Here is a 20,780-nt window from a genome sequence, read left to right on the forward strand (position 1 = left end):
TTTCTGTCTCTCCCTCCTCCTCGGGCGCAGGGTGGAGCATCGGTGCCTCTCCTGGCCACCAGCCTCCCTCAGGGTCCCGCTGAAGGGCCTCCTGCTGCCGGCAGGCAGAGGTCTGGAGGCCTGTGTGGGCCGGCCTCACAGTCCCTTGGTGGCCCCGAGACCGGGACAGCCGCGAGATGGGGCCGACACAGAGCGGGCCTGTGGCTCCGGACGTGGTACGGGCGCGTCGAGTGGCAGTGGTAACAGTATGGTCAGCTGGTCCCCAGCGCCAACCGTAGTGGGTCCCCTACACCAGGGGAGGCTCACCCACCGACCTGCGTGGACACCTGTGAGTACAGGGCCCGGCTCTGAAAATACCAGGGGGAGCCCCACCTCGTGAGGACCCGAGGGCCAGCTGGGTGGTGACCCAGGAAGCCAGCGACCTTGACTCTGAGCCTTCAACCCCGGAGGAGGGCGCAGGAACCACAGCACCACGGAGGCAGGGACGTGAGACAGATCTGTCACTAAGGGAGCTCGGGCAGAGGGGTTTGAGACCTGCGCTTGCGGTTCCAGGGTGTGGACAGACTTCAGAACTAGTCAATAAACGCATTCTCGGTTCAGGGAAGGAAGAAGCCTTTGCTGAGAGCCGGAATGAGTTTGCTTTCCCGCACGCTCTGTTAGGGTAGGGGTAGGGTACGGTGCTGGACGCTGCTCGTGGTCTGGGGAATGGTGGCCAGGGACAGCGGGTCCTCCTGAGTCCCGCATGTTCTCCGGGGATGGGAGCCAGGCAGAGGCGGAGCCCAGCCCTGCTTCTGCACCTGTGAGTCTGACGGAACGGCTCGGGCAGCTCAGCTCGCCCTGCCCGGGAAGGGCCCCGGTGCCAGGCAGCCCACTCGCAGTTTGAGGAGCTGGGCAACAAAGACCTTTCCATGCGCTCTTGCCAGCTCAGCGTTTCCCCGACTTCTCGGACCGCAGACCCGCCGCTGTGCTCAGTGCCCGTTAGCAAGGCGGAGCTGGTGTTCCACACACAGGCCGGGAAACTGCACACGAGGGAGGCGGCTCTCCTGGGGACCCAGGGCGTGTGTGGGGAGCTAATTCCATCCCTGACATCAGCCGGGGAGGCCATTCGCTGTGCTGTTAGCTGAAGAACCAGCCCTGTCCTGATCTCAAACGTCGGCTGCTTACCCCATGTTCTCGCTGTCTCTCTCTCTCTCTCTCTCACACACACACAGGATACATATAAGCAATCACTCCTTCAAAGAAAAAAAAGAAGAAATGGTAGCATCTCACTACACCTGGGCTGCCCAGGGCACATAACTTGGTGTTTCGCCACCTAGAGCTGTTTGGGAGGCCACTTAGGATTTTGGAGTTTTGCAGAATTAGCCTAGAGGGAAAAAAGCACAGTTTTCTGGAGCAGCGGCCGCCCAATCGGGCGACATCCGCCTGGTTTCCCTAGGTCAGTCCAGGGTGTGCAGACCTGGTCTTCCCCCCACCCCCGGCCCCCAGAGTTAATCCTCCCCCCGGTGTCCCCCGGGGGGCTGGGCCTGGGGCTTGTCTTCCTATTTCACTTCCCAACCAAAGGTCTGCTTTTCCCGGGCCGCTCAGAGACTGCCTGCCTGCTCCGGCTCCTGGGGAGGGTGGGTGGGTGCCGGAGACCCGAGGGCGGGGGCCATTCTCCGCACGCCTGCGGGCACTTTCTCTGTGGAATTGGACCAGTCCTCCTGCCCTCAAGAAAGCAGCGTAACGGGCAGAACAGGCTTTACAACAAATACTTCATCCCTCACGTGGTCTCCTGAGGCCTCGACAGTGGCCCTGTGGGTCCCAGAGGCCGCTCCCTGCACTGCGGGCTGACCGGGGAGATGCCTCCCCCGCCTGGGCCCGTGGCCTTGGCCACTGGTGGTTCTTGGAGGCTTCTGGGAGAGAAAGCAGTTCGCCGCCTCGTCCGCGGCACTGGAGAGTGGCATTAGGGTCTGTGGGTGTCCTCGTCTTCCTTCTCCCCACCCCCAGCTTTTGGGAAGCCCCCAGCCGAGCACTCAGGGGTCAGAAATACGGATGCCTACACGACGCCCTTCAGTAGCATCGGCCCCGCCTCTGACCGTGGGCAGCCCGGCGTGCAAAGGGCTTCATGCCAGTGGACAAGCCGTGAACACACACAGTGAGAAGCTTTGGACCCCAGACCCGTGGGACGTGGTGCTGAGGCCTCTGTCACAGAACTTTCGTTTGCACGTTTCATAGCTAGCCAAGTGTTTTCAGGTGTAAAACACTATTTTAAGTCTAAAAATAAGCAACTTTTGAGACAGCTGTCATTATTAATTCTTCATTTGACAAGTGAAAGGCCATGATTCAGAAAAGAGCACCAGAAAAGAGCCGGAGCCCCATTTCTTATCTCACAGCCCTGGCTCCTAGGCCAGACTGCCCCCTAGAATCTTGAGTGGAGCCTTCAAAACGCAGGTGCCAGGCTCTGTTCCCAGAGCACGGCCTCACCGTCTGACAAAGAGGGGTAAGTTCTCGGCGGCACCAGGTGGGCGTCAGGAGCCGTGCTCAGCCCAGGATGACACAGAAGAACCTGTGCGATCCAGGCCTCGCTCGGGAGCAGAATCCGGGGGACCCCAGCCTCGAATGCCACACCAGCACCTGTGTCCCCAGATGGTGCGGAGATGCCGGCAGGGAAGAAAGCCCGAGGTCATTTGTACCTGAAGCCATGCCCTGTAAGCATCCCAGGGAGCTCTCCATCAGCCACACGGAGAAGCCTCAAATGAGTGACTGCCCTGAGCAGCGAGCTAAGCAGCTTTGAAGGCTTCCCCAGGGCAGAGGCAGCTGCGGAGTCCGAGCTCACACACACGATTGTAGAGCCAGCTCTGAGAAAGCGCATTTCACTGGACGCACGGGAGCGGGCTCCCGGTGTGCACGAGCTAAGGCCGGGCCCCGCACGCTGGCAGGTACGGAGCTCCCCCGACAGACGGTCCTGAGCGTGGGATGGCTCCAGATTTGGCTCACGGACTGCGCATGCTGGTCATTTCCACTCTACGTGACTTCCGTGGAAAAAGAGAAGAGAGCACGGTGCACCTATGATTGTATAACTTTTGTTGGGCCACGTGTGTGGCCGCCAGGGGAGTCTCGCTTCCAGACGAGAAGCGTCCCTGCTCCCGCCGGGAGGGAGCTTGCCAGAATCACGCTTCCGGCTCTGCACGCGCAACCGCGTTCCTCCTGCACATGCACAAGGGGACACGCCACCTTCTGTCTGTCTGTCCGTCTATCAACTCCCGCCACCTTTGCATCTCAAGCCAGGTGCTCAGGAAAGTAGGTGGTGGCCGGGCTCGGGAGACACAGGACCCAGGACCCAGGCGGTCTGCACCCCCAGCGCGTCTTTCCTTCCCCGAATCTTAACAGGGCTGCCCAGGGAACGTGGAGGGGAAAGAGGCAGCTGTCTTGAGAGATTGCAGATACAATTTCTTCCCCTGGGAAACTGTATTTAAATGGCATGACTGTATTGTTAGGTCTTCTCCCAGGACCTTGGAGGAGCCCATTCGAACCCTGGGCACTGAGGATTGTACGGTATTAGCTTCCTGGTGAATCGTCGCTGCCAAAGGCCAACAGGATAGCGAGAACCTAAGTATTAAGAGAGTGAGAGACAGACAGACAAAGGAGAAGGAGGGGTGAGGAGGGGAGGAAGAGGGGACAGGGGAGGAGGGGAAAGGTGGAATTGGGTGTAGGTAGTATGGGGAGGCAGATGGGTGGTGCCAAAAAAGAGGACAGAAGTCACCTGCTAGGGCCACACTCTAGTGTGAGTTCTGCCTGTGTCCTGCCCACTCCGTCCGCTCCCCAGGGCTGGCCCTGGTCAGCACATCATCGTCGGGGTCTGAGAAGGCCCCTCCAGCCACACACCTTCCCCACCCTCCTTCTCTCCAGGCCCCCCACCTGTGCATGGAACCAAGGCCAGGTTCATACAGAGGATGGAAACGTCCCCAGCTCCCCCTCATCTAGAGACGACCCGGCCTGCTGCTGAGTGTCCCCCGGTCTCACATGTGACCCCAACAGACTTCCTGTCCCCCGAGGTTGGAGAGGCTGATGGGGCTGTGGGGCAGAGCCTGCCCCGGAGTCCACACGGAGACCACGGTCACCGGCCACGACTCACAGGCCTGCCACGTCAGGTTCCTCAGGGTGTGTCTGCCACACAAGCCCGTGTGTATAGCGGCCGTGGTCATCGGGTGTGGCCCTGAGACCCCGCCCAGCCATTCCCTGAGCTCAGGAGCACCCAGTTCGCTCCCGGCCAGCATCCCCGTGTGCCATTGTCTCAGGCTGCCAGAGTCAACACCACCCCCCGGGGCGGCTTAAACACACATTCGTGGGCTCTCGGTCCTGGAGGCGGGAAGCCTGAGATCTAGGCGTGAGCAGGGCTGGTTTCCCCTGAGGCCTCTCTCCCTGGCATGCAGAGAGTCGTCCTCTCCCTGGGTCCTCATATCCTCACATGCTTGACCTCCTGTGTGTCTATCTCTGGGTCCCCATGTCCCTTTTTTATAAGGGGCCACCCTACTCCCCTATGACGAATTACACCAGCAGTGACCTTATTTCCAAATAAGGCCTCCTTCTGCAGGGCTGGGGGTTAGGACTTCGACGTGCGGATTTGGGGACACAGCTCAGCCCATAACACAGTGCAGATGGACTCTTTGTCATCCCGTTCATGGTTCATCCCCAGTGCCCAGTGCCCAGAAATGGCCGGGGTCCTGCTAGGGTCTGACCGGAGCCTTGCGCCCAGCTCAGAGAGGGTCTAGCCGCTGGTTCCCTCGGCAGGGTGGCTCCCGAGGCCGGGCCTCGAGTTGGCAAGGGCGTCTTCCCAAGGCCGGAGGGCACAGCTGGAGACACAGCTTGAGGACGGCATCTTGTTGCAAAGCACATTGTGCCTCAGTGGGTCCGGGGCGCGGCCCGCATTGCTCACAGCTCCTGGGCAGGCCGATGCGGCCCACCTGGGGCCCCATCTCGGGTGCTCTCTAGACTTGCCTGCAGGGCTAGTGATGCCGGCCTCCCGGCTCCGGCCCGTGGCCTGGGCAGTGCCAGTCAAAGCCTCCCGGGTGTAAGACCCACAGCTCCCGGGAGGGAGACACTCCCTGGGTGTTGGGGGGAGCGATGGCAGCTCCTATTCCGGGGGGCCTGAATTTCGTCCAGTCTGGGGCCCTTTATAAGATCAGACACGTGCAGATACTCTGGGAGGCCGCAGAAGAGCTAGCACATCTCCTCGGGCTGGTCGGAATACCTCACGTTCACTAAAGCATCTGGTCGTGTGAGCACGTTACCAAGGTCCTTCCCACGTCCGAGAAGCAGCAGATGAGGGGTCTCAAACCCAAGCATCTCCGGATGTATGATGACCCGCCTCTCGTCCTAAGTTAGGACCCCTGGGGGGAGCTCCGGGGACTGAACCCAAGGGCCTAAAGGCTGGATCTCAGAGTCCCAGGGACCTGGACTCGTCCCGTGGGAGTTAGCTCACCTTGGGGCTTCGTGAGGGAGGCTGGGGGTGGGTCCTGATGAAGGTCTGTGCAGGTCTGGCCATTTCAGCCCCCCTGGGACAGCTCTGCTGGACCATGCTAGCCCCGAGCCCCTGAGGGGTCGCTGCTGTGCACCTTCTTGCGTCCACCCCCGACAGATGCGGATCCCACGGCCCTCACCGACAATCACCTGCCCCTACCCTCCCTCTCAGCATCAGTGTCCCAGAGAACCACCTGCCTGGAGGTTCTTTACAAAGACCCCGTGCACACGGGACTTCACTCATGTGTGGCCCGTGCTGGCGTGAGTAGGCAGAGTTTCGGGGTCAGATCCTGGGAGCTGCCGCCCAACCGTCCCCAGGACCCCACCGCTGGTCACTGAAAGGGTCTGTCTGTCGCCTCCCACCCCCTCCCACACTTGGGGGCTTCCAGAAGCCTGAGCAAACGGAAGAAACGACTCTGTCCCTATAGAGCCCCCGAGCCTGGAAGCGTCAGGGTCAGGGTCAGGGCCAGGGTCAGGGGTGGGAGGGGAGCACCACGCCGCCAGGATCCTGCCCACCTCTGTGCCCCAGTGCCTGGTGCAGGGCGGGCTCAGGACACAGTACTCCGTGGTGGGGCATTTGTCGGGGGCTGGGACACCTGTCCCCACCCTGCCATTCCCTCCCACCTTGTCTCCTGGCTCACCCCCAGAGCCGGTGAAGCTTCCCCTCGAGAGTGCAGGGTGCTGGCCAGTCACCACGGTGCTCCCGGGAGAAGCCGCCTGCCGTCACCACGTGCCTGGACGGTCCGCTCCTCCGTGCCCTTCGTCCCCGACAGCGGCTGGTCCCGAGGAATACTCGAACTCAGATCTGGGATTCAGCCAACCGCAGACGTGACTCCATTAGTGGGAATAAAGGCTTTTTACCAGGGGCTGCTGCTGACTGTTAGATCAACAGTCCCGGGAGGACACCTCGGCCCTGCCCTCCAGGACACCCCGGGCCCCGGGTGCTTACAGGCAGAGACTTGGGGGCCCTCGAGGGCTTCAATCTTTTGAGGTCTACATTTAACAACCTAGACGCCCCCTTTCCCAGCTAGGTACGTGCCCCTCCTCGCCCCAGCTGGCAGGTCCCCCCTTCAGCCAGCTTGGACAGCAGGTCCCGCCGCCGCTGACAGGGCGGAGGTGGGGGCCGGAGTGACCTGGCGAGGAGGGGGCTCTGCTGGAAACCAGGACGCTTCCCCTGCTTCCCCAGGTCTGGTCCATACCACACAGCCCCCACGGGCTTTTAGAGACAGGACCAATCGTCCACGTGGAGACACGGGGCCACAGGGCAAAGGGAATGCCAGCGTGGGAGCCAGGCCCAGTGTGCGAAGGGGCCCGGGCCCTGCTGTCCAGCCTCCCTGCATTGAGCTGCCGGTGTCCAGCACAGGCCTTCAAGGTGGAAGCACACAGGCGAAGGCGCTAGAAGGTGTTTCCGGAAGGCCCCGCCCACCCGGACAAAAGAACAATGACAGGCTGGACAGTCAGTTGCTCCCACGCCCTCTCCCCACAAGCCACCGTTCCCTGCTGTCATCACGGTCTCTGCGTGGCTGTGTCCGGCCAGGTCTGTGGGGGCTTTGCCCTCTCACCCCGCAAGGTCGTGAGTTCTAACCCCACCCCACAGGCCCCGGGGGTGCAGCCCCCCTGCTCAGCAGCTGGCCCCTCCCAAGTGATATGGCCCAAAGACAGTGGAGGTCAAAGGCAGGTGTCACCCTACGCGCCCATTGTCATCCTTATTCGCAGGGTCAGAGTAACCCTGGGAAGGCTGCCCGGCAGGTTTATATGTGGGGATTTTCAAATCCTGGCACTCGGCCCTATGCGCACGTGTGTGTGTGTCTGTGTATGAGAGAGAGAGACGAAGGACAATGGAAGAAAGAAGAAAAACCCAGCAGGATGTTTCTAGAGCCCAGAGAAGTCGTGTCTGAAGGAGCGTCCCAGGTAGTACTTGGCTCTTAGGCGGGCGGATCCCAGCCCCGAGGGAGGGCCCGATGTGGAAGCAGGAGCCGACCACGGCCCGTCCTTGGCTCTGCCTCGGCAGGCAAGCCAGTCAGAAGCCCCACACCTGTGCCGGCGGGCACCCGGGGAGATGCTGACGGGACGCTGTCTGTAAAGACTGATGGAGGCACGAGGCAGGCGGCTCCCTGCCAGCCACAGCCCGCCCATCCCTCGGGCCCACCAGCCTGAACATCCAGGCGTGGATGGCGGCTCTGGGCAGTGGCCAGCCTCCCAGATGGCACCTGCCTGGCCCATGCCATGCGTCCTGCGGGAGCCACCAACTGAGTTATAAGGACCTAATGCACTAGGGGGCAACTGAGTTATAAGGACCTAATGCACTAGGGGGGCCGGGGCAGAATCACAGCCCCCAGGTGAGCCTCATTCCTGAAACCCTGGCGGGGAGGGGGCCTGCCTTCCGGAATGGAGCAGCGCGACCCGACGCCAGGGCTGAATCCCTGTGTGCCAGGCCGTCCCGGGGTGGAGCCTGAGCCTCTTTCAGGAGGCGGGAGGGGAGGGAAAGGAGGCCGGCCCGCGGGCGCACGGTGTCCCTCCCCGAGCACCCGCTAGGGGGCAGCCGACACCCGGGCAGGAGCTCGCCAGTCCCGGCCCCGCGTCCACATCAGGCCTATCTGCACAGACCCCTGAAAGCTGCCAACTGCAAGCAGTACTGGAAATCACTTCCGACAGGTGTAAAAGGACGTTGTCAGCGATTTAGTTTCAAAGTAAGTGGCTGGCAGCTGGCTACTCTATTCAGGGAAGCAATTCCTAATCTGCCATTAGATATTGGCCAGTAAAGGGGATTTGGAAGGTTTCTTTACGTCCTCTTGTTAACGATCTGCCTGGCACATGTTCATTCCTGCCAGCTTAACCTTGAAGCGTGCTCCCTGTGACGTTTGAGCTGGAGGGGCCCCTCGTCCAGGCCTGGTGCCCCTGGGAGCCCCGGGAACTGAAGGACCCACCAGGCGTCCCTGGAGAAGGCCGCCAGGACCACAGCAATCCTGGGGCCCCTTAGTGGGGCTCGCATAGTCTGGGCCTCTGAGGAAGGGACAGTCTGGAAGCACTGGCCGTGACTACGTAGTCAACACCGTTGGGAGGATCAGCCCTTTCTGAACATGGGTCCAATACACCCGGTTTTCCAGGGGAGGCAACTGAGTCCCCCAAACCCGAGGTGGCCCAAGACAGGTGTGGATGGACACGGTGGACCACAGCTCCCAGAGCTCGGGAATCACAGTGCAAGGCCGGCTCCTGCCTTCTCTGGATCCCAGACAGGAAGCCAAGCCAAGGCCGACCCACCCCCAACACCCCGGGGACGGTATTTGAGAAAGGTCGAGAAGAGCGGCTGTTGAAAAGCTATGTATTTCCGCGTATTCGCTCGCCTCCTTCCCGCTGAGCGATAGCAGTTCGGGACGCACCACTCAGAGGTCAGGGACGTAGAGCCCAAAGGTGTTTTGTCTCCAGGTCCGTCCACACTCGGGCACGCCGCTGTGGACTGTTCCAGGCGACACACCCGAGAGCTGAGGGCCAGCCCTTTCACTTCCCAGCCAAGCTCCCGGCCACGCTCAGGGAGCTGTGGCTCGGAACCTAAGCTTGTGTCCCGCACGGTGCCGCCTCCCGCCGTGGCAGTTCCTGTGGCCTGAGAGCCTGTGGTTAGAGCTGATGCACCGGACAGAGGCGCGCGGTGGGGAGGGAAGGGCGGGTCCTGCTCCACCTGTTCCCGTGAGAGCAGAACAGCCCTCATGGAGGGGGCGGTCAATCCGCACTGGTTTCTGTTTCTGAATGACTGGACTTGGAGATTTCACGGTGCCGGCTCTTTCCAACCACGTAGAGAACATTCAAGCACCGTCCACTCATCCCTCCCTCATCCTGCTGGCTCCGGGTCCAGCCTCTGGTGTAAGACACGTTCCCGCCCGTGACAGACCAACAAAAGCTTGGCCAGAGCCAGTCATTCTTTGCAACAATCTTCACCACGGGGGTGGTTCAAAGGTGTCTTAAAAGCCGGGATCAAAGACCACCACGTGGCTTTCTACTTTGCACGTGGACACTGGTGCTTCAGCAGCCAGGCTGTGTTAGAAAGGCCTGGTTTCCCGTTACTGAGGTCCCTTTTGCTTCCCTCCTGCCAGGAGGCCTAGCAGACATGCCCTGCGCTGTTGAGTTTCCCTGAGAAGCCACCGAGAGCTGTGAGCCGGAGGGCGAGGGACCTGGCCCTGCCCCGGGGTCCCGCCCTTTCTGCTAGCAGAGGCCTTCCAGCTTCACCGCCCTGACCCACCAGGGTGGGTCAGCTGGGTGTGCGGGAGCAGCAGGACCCTCCCGTCCTGTCTCCTGGCTGTCCCCTGCCTCATGACGTCACAGCCTCTGACACGAGCTCTAACCAGTATTTCCAGACCGCGTTCCGCTCAGCAGACAAGCAAATGCCCCGTGGCTGAATACTTCTGGAAACCTCTGTAGACTGTAGTCCCCTACTGAGGATCCAGAAAGCATATTCAAAATGCACGGGATTCCTGCAGCGTGGAAACCTGTTCAAGGTCCCGTCCCCCCACGTGTCCTCGGGGTCTTTGGCCCGGAGCCATCCTGCATGCCTGCCCAGTGAGGGCGCCCCATCTGCCCGCCCTGGCTCTCTCCTGGGCCGCGCTCCCCGAGCCTGAGCAGCCAGCCCACACCCCTCCCTGGACTCCCCGCTCCTTCCACTGCTGCCGTCCACTCCCTGACATCCCCCGTCCCTGCGGGTCCTGGACTGCGATGTCCCATCTGGTTCGAGGTGCATGTTTGCTGGACATCAGGCGTACACCCCGCGAGGGCAGGAGCTGCGTTCTACCCCTTCCCTGGACACGCGCAGCGAGCAGGTGCTGCGAATGCCATGCAGGGCACCCAGCGGCCAGTGAGCTCCCCCCAGCCCGCCGGGTGCCCCCGTTCCGTCGCCGCGTGTCCCCCCTCCTGGACGGCGAGGCTGGCTTTGCTCATCAGCACCTGTGCCAGGGCTTACGGGGAGGGACGGACGGACAGCAGGACCTAGACTCCCTGGGTCCTGCGCCAACTCCTAATTCTGGCCAAAGCAAGTCCTGTGTTTCTGTATTTGAAGAGCCAGAGGAGAAGTCTCCATTGCCGTGTGCGTCTGTCCGTCCGTGTGTGTTTGTGTCCGTCTACAGATGTGTCTACAGAGGAATGTCTGAATACGTACGTGTCTGTGTCTGTGGGCAGCTACGTGAGCCCACGTCTGCTGCCCACGCACTCGTGAACCCGGGGCACACATAGCGGGCCTGGCCTTCCTCTGACACAGGAAACCTGGTCTCCCAGGCAGCCCGAGGGTCCCCGGTGCCGGCCCCGTCTGTCACAGCCTCCCCGTGCCCCCTCCATCCTCCTGGCCGAGCCGGGCGGTCCGGCGCCTGAGCGGTGGGGTGCTGCGTTCCGACATGTCCACAGGCTGGGCCCGCGAGCACCACAGCCCTGCGGGCCAGGCCAGCGGAGGGAGCTCCGTCTGGAACCTCTGGCCTGGGTCCAGAGCCTGCCCCGCCGGTTCTGCGAGGAGATGCCCCGGGGATTTCCCTAGCAGCCCGCCCTCTCCCCCCACCGCTGGCCTCACCACCTCCTTTGCTTCCAGGGGGAGCCCTGGAGGGCCCCCCAGGGCCCGCACCCAAAGTGGCTTAGTGTTCCAATGACAGGATACTTACCCGCTCGGCCACCGCTTACCGTGGTCACTTCCATTTCTTGAAAATGGACTCTTCTTTCTCTCTCTGGAAACCTCAGAAATTCCTCTTTACCTCTGAAGTTCCAAAACAAGTCTTTTTAAAATGCATTCTGCTATGAATTTGCCTTTTCCCACAGGGCCACACATCTCACTTGCTGGACTGTGCAAAAGTAACTGGGGGACCCCGGTTCAACGCAGGACAATGGTGTACTTAAAGCTCCCAAAGTAGGAAACTCTCCTTTCCTTCCCCATCCCCCCTGACCTGCCACGGGGGGTTGCTGTGCAGTGTGGCATTCCAAGCAAAGAAAGACTGATGCTGCACAAGACGAGCTCCCCGTTCACGTTCACCCCGAGTTGGGCGTGCTCTGCAGGCCCTCTAACTTCGACTCACCAGGAAGGAAGAAGGACCCAAGGAGGAGGCGCAATGGGTCTCCGCGCCTTTCCCTCACCTCCTGCGCCATCGGTTTGGAGGACGCAATTGCTGATCCCGGGTGAGAAGGGGCAGGACGAGGTGTCTCCGAGAAGGACACAGCCGTCCTTCTGCCCTTGGAACAAATCTGGGTCGAGGAGAGAGTGTGGCCTCTCGGAGCTAACAGTGGGCCACACGCTTGTCGGCACCTGCCTTGAGTCTCTCCGAATGCCCGCAGGCTGGGTCCCCAGGACACTGTATTTGCGAGGGGCTGTGACACCATGGGACACCAGTTCTGCGTGGGATCTCCACTCACACGCACGCTCCCTTGCCCCAGGAATTTCACTTAGATCAAATTATTAAGGATTTCGAGATGCTGGCCTCAGTGTATTAAACCCAGCGGGTTCTTTCCACACTTGGGGCCCGTGGGACAGCAGGCCACATAGCCATGAGGTCAGCCCTGCCGAGGACGGGGGACATTCTCACGAGCGGTCCTCTCTTCCTTAATTGATTATCTGCCCCCGGACTCTTTCTCTTCTCCTGGAGTGCTGGCAAATACACGAGGAGACTTCTGGTCCTCCCCTCTGCAGCAGCTCTTCTCTCTGACTTTCATTTCTTTGTCCTCATGAGCGTGCGCAGGAAGTCCTTGACCCGTTCTAGAATGCCTTCTCCTGTCCTGTCTGTGTTGCTAGTGAGCCTAGAAACTGAGATTCCATCAACAGGTGTTTCATAAAGCTCAGCGTTCTTCGGTTCTTTTTCGTACCAACCTCTTCTTGGTTTGTGGAGAGTTCATGTTCTCCAACCCCTTGGAGTGGACTCCTTATAACCAACTCTAAGACTTTAGTCTGCTGTGCGGGCTTTTCCACGGGTGGAATTTGGTTGCTACTTTTTCACAGTGATGGTTCTCCGATGTCTGGCTGTTCTTGGCGCTCAGCTCACCCATCTGTTTGAGAATCCATGACTGGCACGTCCCCCCAGTTTTCTCATTTGTAAAATACAGACCTCAAGGAGGTCAGTGGTTCTCAACTCTTCTTAGCTTTGGTAAATGCTGTCAGGTGCACACATATTTGTGGAAGCACAGTGAGTCCACGTGGGGGGATGGGGCAGGTGCCGGGGATCCTTCTGGCGGTCGCGCCTCTAGACGGGCTGCACCCCGCGGCTCCTGGGCCAGCGACCCAGGCCCCGTGCGGCTAACGGACCAGATGATCCAGATGGCCGTTTCAGGCTCCAACACTGTTTGATTCCTTGTGGGGAATCCCCAGACTTGAATGTCTGTGAAATCCCTTCCTACATACTCATTCTGGCACCGTTCTAGAAAGGGACTCGCACGCCCTCGCGCTCTGGATGGGAACAGAATGCCCGTCCGCGGCTTCCAGAGAAAGTCTCGACACAGAGGGCCGCACATAGCAGTGGTGATGCGTGTCGCCAGAGGACACATCATTCATTTATTTTCCTTAAGTGGACCTCCTGATTTCAAAGGAACCGTTTCCAGAAAAGACTGGGCTCAGCTCCAGTCTTGGCCTCTGTGGATCGTATCAGCGTAGATGCTATAAATTAGTCAGTTCTTGGCATTTTATCACAAGAAGGACGAAACGGCCTTGTCTGCTGGGCCCACAGCTGCTTTTTCTCAGCCCCCGTGCGGAGCAAGCGCCAGGTGGGGCCGGCTTCGCGGACCTGCGATCCCGTTTCTGATCTAGAAATAAGTCAAAGCACAAAGATGTGCAAATACCTGCTGTTCTTAAAATAGTTCTGTGTGTCTCGGTGGTTTTTTTCTTTCCTTAAAGGCACTGGAGCTTCAGCAGAGGGATGAGGAAGTGAGAGTTTTGAATTGGTTTGTCCTCTTCTATTGGGGGAGGATGGTTCTTTTGTTAAGGGTTTCTGAGAGGGAAACTGAATTTCTTCCTCTTAAGAGGATCGGTTTTGCATGAACCCAACTCCCTCTACTACTACTATTACTACCACCACTACTAATAATAAGAGTAAATACTGGAATATAGCCCCCGGAAAGTCTGCAGTGGGAAGTCTGTTTCCTGGGCTCTGGAGGTCTCCAGCTTTACCTCCTCGAGCCCTGGGGCCAGGGCCACCCCCACATGCTGCTCTCTTTGTCCCGTTACAAACACTCTGGAAGAACACTGGATCTTCCGCGTCAAGCGCCAGGATGCTCTTGGGGGGGTGGTCACTGTTCTGTATAATGTGCAGTCATACTATTGAAAGCCTCCACAACAAAGATAACCTTTTGGTCTCCCCTTGTGCTGGGAACCCCAAAGCCATGACCCCACACGGGAGGCGCTCAGAGATAGTCACTGAGAAGGAAACACAGCCCAGAGCACGAGCCGGACAGAAGCACCGCCGGGCAGAGAAAGGTGGTGTGTGGAGAAGGCCTCTCCCACCAGAGGCCCATGTGGGTCTTCTGATCTGCTCGCCCCACGACGGAGCTGGCCCTCGCTCTTCTTATTCTCCCATCTAAGACGCACATGTTTCCTAAGTGCTCGGTGGTTGGGTCTCAGGACGTGCTGCTCATCCCACGTGTTCAGCCCCAGGATGAGAACAGACCCCAGCCCCACCACAGGAGGTCACCGCCCGGCCGCATAACCCCGCCCCGGGTCACCTCTGCCCCAGCTTCTAACTGCGCAGCTCAGTTTCCCTGGATGTCCTAGCGCTGGAATGAATCATACAGCTTCTACTTTTCCCTCCAGCTTCCCGGGCTCAGGTTGCGTTTGCAGGATTCCCATCTGTGTGTGTCAGGCACTTGGAGGTCACCGTGTCCTCGCTGTTCCTGGCGCGCCCGCCGCGGTGGGACGGAGCCGGGACACACCCATGCATTCGTCTGCGGACTGCACCCGTGGGCTGACCCCTCCTCAATGGGGCGACGCGCTGGCCGTGGCCTTCACGTGGAAACAGCCAATGTTGTCTAAGAATTTAAGGAACAAACCAAACCCAGCGCCCCAGGTGACCCGTTAAATCAGTGCAGGAAGGGGAACAGAGCCGCAGGAGCTCACAGACGGCATTCACATGGGGGAATTCAGAGTCTGAGTTCTCTGGTTGGTGCTACCATAACCTCCTATTACTACTTCTGCTGGATGCATGTTAACTACACGCTATTATCTGCTCTTTGCAGGCTCTGGGGCATCTTCTTCCCCAAGAGAGTGCCATTCTGTAAATTCATCCAGTGAGCACAAAAGTAAATGGATGTGTTCAACGACGGAGGGAGTTTGTGTTCCCAGGTTCACCTGATCTCCGGCTGGAAATCTGTTTGAATTTCAGGACGTGATTCACTCCTGGCCCGAAAGGCCCTGCTGTCTCAGGGGCACTGCCAGGCCCTCCGTGTTCCAGGCATGGGCCCCGTTCTTGTGCGGGGGTCCCTCTGTCCTCCTGGGGGCGTTAGGTGGCTTGTGCTCACCCCCGGCCAACAGCAGCACCCCAGAACGCCCCCCGGGGGGTGCCTCGGCCGGGGCAGGTGGTGCTTGGTGGCCTGCGGCTTGTCGAGCGTCCACATGTGACCCCCAACCACCATGTCTCTGGCTCTGCAGCACGGCCCATTCTTCTCCACTGACCCCAAGCCAGACGAGGACACGATCGGTGGAGAGTCGTGTTTTCAGACTGAAAAATAACGTGTTTTGATGATGTTTCTGATCTCCAAGCCAGTAATGATGGCTAAGGAAAGGTGGTGGTGCCGCAGAAGGATTGAAAAGCCTCTTTCCTTCTAAACCTAGTGGATGGAAAGCCCCAAGTAGAAGCAGGAGAAAGATGCCCGTTTAGTAAGAACTGAGGAGGGGTCAGACCACCCACCAGATGGGAACAGAAGAACCTGGGAAAACCACTCAAGCTCGCGTCATTAAAGCATTATCAGGGGAGGGAGTAATGAGGTGAAAGTCCAAACGTGGGGGCCAGGGGGCAGTGCAGAAATCCCTTCCTAAGTGATGTGGCTTCCAACGTGTAGACCCGTCAGAGATGAGAAAACCTGCCCAAGATGTGCAAGGCGGTTCCTCCTGGCGGCTCCAGCGAGGCGAGCTCATCACTCAGATGTAACTTTTTCTAACTGTGCACAGGATCTGACCTTCATAAAAACACAAAATACGTAAGAGCAAAGAGGAGGGCAGAGGGCTGGTGGCACGTTGGAAGAACGCCATCCCCCTCCCGTGGGGCAGAAGCACCCCAGCCACAGCCTCCTGCAGGAAGAGCCCCTCCAGATATTAACGGATGGGCTTTCCTTCCCTGCATCCTCCTATCCCTTCCTCGCCTGTCAGACAGGTTCTCGAAGACGATGGCTACCGTAGAAGGAATTTACCAGCAAAGAAAGAGCCATGTGCAGCCTCTGACTTCCAACCGGGAAGTCCACACTTTGAGACAACAGCGTCCAAAGTCAAAAGCTAGCATCTATAAGAGAAGAGCATGGTGACCTAAAACAATAATCACAAAAGGCTTCGACGCTCAAAGATGCGTGAGCGGGACGTCACATTGTCCGTGAGAAAGAGACAGCAGGTGGAGAACAGGCGCCGTCCAGAGAGCAAGGGGGACCATGGGGTTGTGGGCTCAGCACCCAGAGGAGGCTGGTGGCCCTGTGGGACAGGGAGGGACTGCCTGTGGCTTGCGGGGCCATCAGTCTCGCAGGAGCGGGGCCCCTGCCTGCCAGTGTCCATCTCAGTCCCGGGAACCTGGAGCGCATACCCATGAAGAGAAGTGACATTCACACTTTGGGCTGCTGACCCCCAGGCACACCTCAGCCGCCCTCAGCCGCTTGTCACATGGGAGAGGCTCGAAGGCGTGCCCAAAGACCATGTGCAGCTTTTCTCAATAATCCCGTGTCATCCAGAACGTTCCTGAGTACCCCCCCGAACAGTGGGCGAGGCCCCAGGCACCCCGAGATTGAGCCATGGGAGGAAAGAAAAGTCCTGGTGATGTTCATGACCACCCGCTGGACGCTCAGATTAAACGTGATTCCAGGTGTGTTGGTGAGGGTGTTTTGGGAAGAGATTAGCATCTGAGTAAAGCAGATTGTCCTCCCCAGTGTGGGTGGGCCGCATCTAATCAGAGAAGCTGGGGCTGAGGAAGGGAGGAGAAGGTGTTGTCTGAGAGCGAGGCCCCACCTTCCAGCCCAAGCTCCCGAGGGACAGGTTTTAGGTTTTCAGTGCAAGCTTAAACTCCACGTGGTCAGAGGTGTGGTGGGCAGTGGCTGAGGTGGGGGTCTCAGAGGGGGAGGCAGGGCTGCAGACGGACACCAGCCACGGGTTTTGGTTCACACAGACCAGGCGCTGGGAAGCCAGGCGGGATCTGCTGGGAGCAGTTACATGCTGACAAAGTGGCGGAGAGGAGCAAGGAGCCGACCCTAGCCCGGGCCTCCAGGGGGTCCTGGCCACAGAGTGGACCCGCCCACCCAGGGCTTGGCCACCTCTGCCACAGTCAGGAAATTCAGTGACCCTGAGCAGGTGTGGGCGCCTCCAGCTCTGAGAGCCCCCATCTCGGCCTCTGGGGGCGCCCACCCCCCGCCTCCAGCTCTGAGAGCCCCCACCTTGGCCTCCGGGGGAACCCACCCCCCGCCTCCAGCTCCGAGAGCCCCTACCTCGGCCTCCGGGGGCGCCCACCCCTGCCTCCAGCTCCGAGAGCCCCCACCTCGGCCTCTGGGGGCACACACCCCCGCCTCCAGCTCCGAGAGCCGCCCCCACCACCTCCAAGGGCACCCACCCCAGCCTCCACCTCTGAGAGCCCCCACCTCGGCCTCCGGGGGTGCCCACCTCCACCTCCACCTCTGAGAGCCCCCACCTTGGCCTCTGAGGGCACTCACCTCCTCCTCCACCTCTGAGAGCCCCCACCTTGGCCTCCAAGGGCGCCCACCTTCACCTCCGCCTCCAAGAGCCCCCACCTTGGCCTCCGAGGGTGCCCACCTCCACCTCCACCTCCGAGAGCCCCCACCTCGGCCTCACAATGCTTACAAGATTTTGAACTATGAAGTCAATACCCAAAGGGGAAGAAAGTCCATTTGCTTTCCCTTGTGTAAGAACCCCCTCGCCATGACTCCTCTGCTGGGGGGCTGCCGGGGGCCCCTGGGGGGGACGGTCCCAGGGCTGCTCAAGCCAAGGCATCACCATCACCAGCCCTACCAATACCACCAGCAGCAATGTCTGAGAACTGGCTAGAAATTAAAAACTCTCAGGCCCCTCCCCAACCTCCTGAAGCAGAAGCTCTGGGGGTGAGCCCAGAAATCCGGGCTTTCACAAGGTTGGGGGTGATTCTCAGGACTGCTAAGATTTCACAAGCACCGCCCTTCGTATTCCCGAGATCTGTGCGAGTCCGTCTCTTGCTCGCGCTACAACAAACCGGTTCCAGAGCCCGTCAGGAACCACATCACGCCGGCGCAATGGTCTCACTCTCTGTGTGAATACTGCGTCCCGAAAGTTCTCCACGTTACTGACACGGCGCAGGACCACCGTCAGCAGAGTGTTACGGGCTGAATTGTGTCCTCTGAAAATGTACGTGCTGAGGCCTTAAACCCCAGAATTCCAGACTGTAATGTATTTGGAGACAGGGCATTTAAAGTGGTAATTAAAATAAAAGGTCATTTTATGGGCCCGAATCCAGTAGGATTGGCGTCCTTCAGGAAGAGATGTGGACACAGAGACAGGCATGTGAAGACACCGGGAAAAGACAGCCATCTGCAAGCCGGGGAGAGGGGCTGGCCCAGATCCTTCCCTCAGACCTTCGGAAGATACCGACCCTGCCAACCCCTCTATTGTGAGCTTCCAGCCTCCAGAAGTGCCAGAGAATGTGTTCCTCCCGGTCAGGCTGTCCACTCCGGTGCTTTGTCACAGCAGCCCGGGCGAAATGCCACACAGCAAACACCTGCTGCCCGTGAAACAGGGAACTCCCACGTACAAAACACTCCGTGAGAGGTAGCTTCCAAGTTAAATAATATTTGAAGAAAAGAGGGAGCGGTGTGTCCCCGACCACCGCATAGGATGAGCGCGCCCGCCCGCTGCAATGAGCCTGCAGACCCCACCCCCACAGCACGGAAGCACCTGTTACCCAAACCCTGAGCAAGGGAGTCGTTCCATGACAGCGTTTGCATAACTGCGCCCACATCGGACCATGAGTTCAGCTGTATAATTAAATAAATTGAGAAGGCACGGCCCCTGGATCAGATAGCTTATCCTTACGTTCGTGACTATATTTGCTGAGAACATTAGGCATGATAAAGATGGTTCCAGAGTGCTTAATCTGAACTGTTGTTGGAAGCCATGCCTGTCACAACCAATGCATTAGGGAACCCCAAGTGCCAGTGAGGCCGTGGGGAGGAAAGCAGTTGGGGCTGGGGTGTGGGGGGGCTTTTCAGAGGGCAGCTGACCCCCCTGAAGCTTGGTTGTTCACCCCAGAGTTCCATTTCACTGAAATTGGCCCATTTTGGTATTGCTGACTGGGAGAAAGGGATGCATTTCCTCCACCTCCCTTAGGTGGGCCAAGCGCAGGTGTCTGAAAAGCAGCCTCCCATAGGGGGAGCCCTACCGATGAGCTCCTACAGAGAACCGTATCCGGTGACCACTCGATGCAACGATGCATCGACTCCTTACGTTACCCTGAACTGCCTACCCATTTGCAGAACACAGAAGACCAGGAGCATCCATCAGTGGCTCCCTACTTCTGAAACATAAAGCTGACTTTCAGAAAAGTGAAAGTAATTTAAACCAAAGTACATAACTGACATCTAACTTGTAAACATACTTGACACTTGGCAAAAATCAGAGCTAGCTGCCAGTGAACAAGTACCGCTGTGTGGATTAGAGTCCCCAGTGCGTTTTCAGATGGCTGCCCACAGGCAGGTACATCATCCGCACACCTGCCTGGACGGCTCATCAGTACACCTTTTGGGTGTACCAGAGAATACAATGAACTGATGGTGGGGGAGGCCCCAGCCTTCAGATGACTGCAGTCCCAGCCAGCACCCGATTGCAATGACAAGAGAGAGATTCGAGCCAGCCATGCTGCTCCCAAATTCTTGACCCACTGACACCATGAGAGATCATCAATGACTATTTGCATTTTATTTATTTTTTTAAAGATTTTATTTATTTATTTGAGAGAGAGAGAGAGAGCACAAGCAGGGGGAGGGGGCCTGAGGGAGCAGAAAACTCCCCGCTGAGCAGGGAGCCCAACCTGGGCCTCAATCCTGGGACCCTGACATCATGACCTGAGCCAAAGGCAGACACTTAACCCGCTGAGCCACCCAGGTGCCCCAACTACTTGCATTTTATACCACTAAGTTTGGGGGTGACATTTTGCACAGCAATACATCATTAATGCACATCTAAACCTCTTTATTTCCAAATATATAATCCAGCGATGGCTCAGGCACTGCCTAGATGCCCGCCACTAAAGTTAAGTGGTGAGCATACAGGACTGCCCATTCCACCAACTCGTGACCGAAGGTCAGGACCCGAGGGTCGTAGCAGCTCCAAGCGTGTGATGAGAAATCACACGCATCTGGCTTCTTCCAGCCATTGGTTCTCATCTCATCGCGACCTCCTTCCCACGCCACCCCCTCTAGATGCTCAATTACTCGATTGCTCCTCCCCGTGCTTGTCTTCTCCGTAGCCTTTCTGATAACTTTTGTTTTATACACTCACTTACTTCCCTCGCTGTCCCACCCCAGCCCAGTGTCCTTGGCGCCTCAAACAGGGCCTGGCACATGGTAGCTGGCCAGTAAGTACAGGTTGAGTGCATGAGGGAGCCTAGAGGTTGTCCGAAGTATTTAGAAGAGAAAAAACAAGCTCTTCTGTGTGTTGGAGCAGAGCATGGAGGGGAGCAAAGGGGCCTCTTATATTGATGAGTGTCTTCTGCTCCATCTCAATATGGATCAAGACGTGTGGGGTTGATGAGACAGCTCATTTCTATGTGCTATTCACGACGCACAGAGCATTCTAGTAAACATGGCTTCCCTTGACCTTCACAACATCTATGAGATAGAGCAAGAAGAAGCTAGCTATTGTATGGGCAACTGTCCCACACTCTACTCGCTTCAAACAGCATCTACTGAACTCGCGGTCCAGCCGGTCAGCATCTAAGGCTGGGAGTGGCCGGGTGGTTAGGGCAGTTTGGGCTGTGCTCGCCCCTGTGCCTCTGGAAAGCTGTGGGCACTGGCGGGACCCCTGCGAGCTGCCCGCTGGACGCCTCCGTTCTTCTCCTCGCAGGCCGGCCCAGGCTCGCTCTTGGGCGACAACGAACGAGCAGGAG

The sequence above is a fragment of the Phoca vitulina genome, unplaced genomic scaffold (assembly GCF_004348235.1).
Source record: "Phoca vitulina isolate PV1807 unplaced genomic scaffold, GSC_HSeal_1.0 scaffold37, whole genome shotgun sequence".
NCBI classification, from domain to species: Eukaryota; Metazoa; Chordata; class Mammalia; order Carnivora; family Phocidae; genus Phoca; species Phoca vitulina.